Below are 4,872 nucleotides of genomic sequence, written 5' to 3'. Positions count from 1 at the left end.
TCTAAATAATTTCAATTCAAAATCAAAATAATTTGGTTAAATTCAGAACCGTCAAAAGTTTAATCCGTTTAGTTAGTTGATCTTCGCTCATGATGACACATGGTCTCCGTGGGTAAAAGTTTAAGGTGAATGAGTTTCAATACTAACAGCGCTGATAAGCGGGTTCGAACCCACATGGAAACTTTTATTTTTTTATACATTTTATGATTGTAAGGTTATTTATTATATATTTTTTTTTTTCAGAAAATACGTATTTAGTTAAAATTTTTTCCTACATTGTTCAGAAATCATTTGTGGCATTTTTCAATGTGTTTGTTTGTGTGTGTTTTATTCTTTTATTATTTTAATTTTTGGCACTGTTTAAATAAAAAATTTTGAGAAGTAGTAAGTATTAAAATTAGTTTAATATTTAAATAAAATATAAATAAACTGTTTAAAGTATATTAATTTCGTTGAAATCATATAATAGAAGTATAACTTCTTACGTCCGTACGAAGTACACACACATTCTTTTTTTATTCAACATGCATTTACAACGTTAAGTAACACATATAATTTCATAAATATTGTCATGAAATATTATAAATTTGTGAATAAATATTAAAATATAATTATAGTATATACCTATTTATATACAGGGTGGTTCATTTTATTCGCCTCGGTGTCTGTACGGAAAACGACTTGATTTAAAAAAAAATTTCTTCATAAAAAATATACCGGGCCATTAACACTGCAATCTAAAAATAATGTGAATTATACAGGGTGCTTCAAAAGAGAGTGGTATATCAAAGATATATTTTTTTATGGAACAGCCTACACCTGATGAAATTTTTAAATTGCCCTTAAAAAAGAATCTAGACTATACCTAAGTACAGGGTGTTTTGATTTATTTCAATTATTAGAAAAATCTTCTTCTTCTCGTTGTCCTTATGCCCTATAAGAGCGTCGGACTCAGAAGAGAAGAAGAAGAAGAAAAATGTAAAGATTTAGAAAAAAAATAAATACAGTAGACTCGCGATTATCCGAGGTAACTGGGACCGTGACTACCTCGGATACGGAAAAACTCGGTTAACACTGAGATTGGTTGTGTTGATAGAAAAACACGTAAATAACCATAACTGTGGATATTTTAGTGACAAAACTAATACAGTACTGTCTATAAAAGATAAAAACATTTACCTTATCAATATTACTGTTTAAAAAAGTCTTTGATTGATTCTTGCGTAAGCTTCATTCCTTTTTTTGAGGGGGCAAAATTGCGCCAAGGTTAAAAGTTGTAACACACCAGTTATGACTTTTGCCTCGGTTAACCGAGGGGCTCGGATAACCGAGACTCGGATAATCGCGAGTCTACTGTATTTACAAATCTAAGAATCAGTGACAATTTTTTTCTTGGATCTTCATAATAGACTATTCAGCATATTTAAACAGATGTTTATTGTAACAAAATTTATAATTACTTAATCGTACATTTTTAGATTTAAAAATTAATTAAAAACAAAAACGTTCTCAAATTAAAAAAGCATTAAGTATGTATAGATAGATTATAATTATTCATCTTCATTAATTCTACACAGTTTTTGTACAGGTTCAAAGAGCTTTGCATAAATTTCAAAGATGACACTGGCGAAAAAAGATGCTACAACTTTTGACAGTTATTATAGATGACGAAAGTGGAAGTTGAAGAAGATTTGTTTCAAAAAATTAGGGATAGTGTTGAAGAAATAAGAAAATAATGAACCTGTACATAAACTGTGTAGAATTAACGAAGATCAATAATTATAATCTATACACAATTTTTTTTTTCAATTTGAGAAGGTTTTTGTTTTCAATTAGTTTTTAAATCTAAAATGTACTATTAAGTAATTATAAATTTTGTTACACAATAAACATCTGTTTAAAAAAGCTGAATAGTCTATTATGAAGATCTAAGAAAAAATTTGTCACCGACTCTTAGATTTGTAAATATTTATTTTTTTCTAAAATTTTATATTTTTGTAAAAATTTAAATGAATCAAAATATCCTGTATTTAGGTATAGTCTAGCTTATTTTTTAAGTGCAATTTAAAAATTTCATCAGTTGTAGGATGTTCCATAAAAAAATATATCTTTGATATACCACTCTTTGTTGTAGCACCCTGTATAATTCACATTATTTTTCGATTGTAGTATTAATTGCCCTGTATATGTCTATGAAAAATCAAGTCGTTTTCCGTACAACCACCCTGTATATAAATAGATATATACTATAATTATATTTTAATATTTATTTACAAATTTATAATATTTTATGAAAATATTTATCAAAATATATTAGTGTTAACATTGTAAATGGATGTTGAATAAAAAAAGTCCATTTACCAGAATTTTCCGATTTTTCCGGTAAATGATAATGAGCTAGTTGTTATTCTTTCGTCGAGTTACCCACATTTAAAAAAAATGAAGGCTCTACGTTCTCTGGAAGCTGAGATATAAAAATTTTCAAGCGCTCCAAATTGAACTTTCTATGGCAAAATCTCGACGCGCGGAACTGGACTCCGACAATATTCCCCATCACATGGTCCCAGCTCAGAGCGTGAGTAACTTCAATTTAAAGGGTTATTAGTCGTTTTAAATAGAAGATATTCCGTACTTATCAATTAAAATATAAAATATAGATATTTATTATCATTTTGTAAAAATTTCAACTCTTAATATTTATAAACAATCGAGATGTGATTTTGCAAAAAAAAAAGTATAACTTGACTATTATTGGTCCTAGAAAGTTGTTTTTTTTCTTTTTTAATGTGTGTTTTTTAACAGCTTTTTGATACAACCAATTATAATTATTTATCAGAAAAAATAACAAAGATATTCTAATTGTTTATAAGGAAAAACTCACCATTTTTGTATCGACCTGTTCAACAACAATTAAGAAACAAATATATTCTTTTTTTTTAGCTTTCTTAGTACTTTTAGTCTTTAAGAACTCATTGCACTTTGCCAAAAAGCTCTGAAAATACTCCTAGGGCAACAATGATTGTTTAAACATTCGATGTCTGGGATAAACATTTAACATAACTCGTAAACTGACAAACAGATTTTCTTGAAATTGTGTACACTAATAAAGGCACTTAATTGCCTCATGATCAAGGTATAATAAGTTCCTTACGACCTATTTGGTAAAAGTTATTAACATTTACAAAATAGTGCAAAAAACGTGGTTTTTTGCAGTTACCTCGGTTAATTCTTTATGGATTTTAACTTGTAAAAATTCAAAATAATCGTTTTTTTTTATGATACACAACTTTCATAAAACAACTTTTGCTGTAAATATGATACTAAAAATGCTATAGTCAAAAAACAATATTTTCTGACTTTAACCTTTGTTTATAAAAAAAATGAGGTCGATTTACGAGTACCTCTGTATGTATCTTTAATTAACTATGTCCCCCCCTACGATTTAGTACCTTCAAATACCTGTATTGATTTTTTTGCCGTTTTTATTTTTCGGCCCTGGACTATTAGTTTTCAATCTAATAGCACATAAAATAACACTAAAAATATTAGGTACTCTACATCCCACCAGATTGAAAACAATGGAAACCTTCTCTGGTTAATAATTTTTGATAATTTTTGCTTACTACGAGCAGAAGGCCTTCGATCTACAATACTCTTAATATTCCGACGAGAATAAACGAAATCCAGCACGAAAACTATATTTTGATAATGCTAATTCCAGTGAAGTTTTTCTACAGGATGGAGAAAAGTTAAAGGTTGACACGCATCTACCAATTTTGGATAAGCTAATTACTGAGCTGAGTCGTCGGTTGACAGTGTAGTGTCAGTGAACTCAGTGTTTTTGTGTGTTTTTCCAAAACTGAGTGATACTCAAATAAAGGAGTATGCTTCAATTCTACATGAAAACTCTCCTGATGGTACTCATTCTGAAATTGAAGATGAAGTAGTGCAATTCAAATATTTTATAGCTCAGCTTCAAGACTTGCAGGGAAAACCATCCTGGTTACGCCTATGTACTGATGAGGGGGAAAAGACCTCCGAAACCGGTATAGACTCTTCCTGCACTCTCCGATTTAACCAGAGTATTACGCAGCTGCTGCATTTTCGTGTTGCAAAGAAATTGAAAATGTTTATACATTTTTGAAAAATATGTGTTTAATAGTTTTAAAAAATCTATCAAATGATATCAAACACGACTCCCCATGGAGGGTATGGGGGCTAACAAATTTTAAATAGAACCCCGCGATATTTCGCAAAATGAACATCAGATCGAAAAACTGAAAAATTCAAATTGTTCAAAACTTTTGAAAAATCTATCGAATGACATTAAACACGAGCCCCCACGGAGGTGGCGTGGGGGTTACTTTAAAATCTTAACAGTTAGGGAAAAATTATTATTTTTTTAAACATATTTTTTAAAAACTTATCACCTTTGGGGCGCCACCCCCGTTAAACGGTGGGTGATAGACATATGCTGTCTGGGAATAAATTGTAGGAAATATAGCCCTCTTCATATTTCTGTTAGGGAATTTTTTTTGCAAAACCTACAGGAATGGCTACGTTTCGCAAAAACCACAAATTACCCCCTAAGGGATGAAAATGATGGGGGTTTCGGGGCGAAATTTTTTAAGAAAAAATTAGTGTCATAATAAGCACCCCTTGATATACCAGAAAAAATATAAAACCGGACTTTTGGCCAGTTTGCGAGGTTCAACCTTTGTTTCCTACATTATTATTTAGCGCAGTTTCATCTACTACATACAGATTAAATTGAAGCGATAAACTTGAACCCCTTAATTTTGACAACACATAAAGCGACGAAGTAACATCGATTATTTGGATTGATGTGAAACATCGATTGTAATACCTAAT

Source organism: Diabrotica virgifera, chromosome 7 (genome assembly GCF_917563875.1).
Source record: "Diabrotica virgifera virgifera chromosome 7, PGI_DIABVI_V3a".
NCBI lineage: Eukaryota > Metazoa > Arthropoda > Insecta > Coleoptera > Chrysomelidae > Diabrotica > Diabrotica virgifera.
This window is presented reverse-complemented; position numbering follows the sequence as displayed.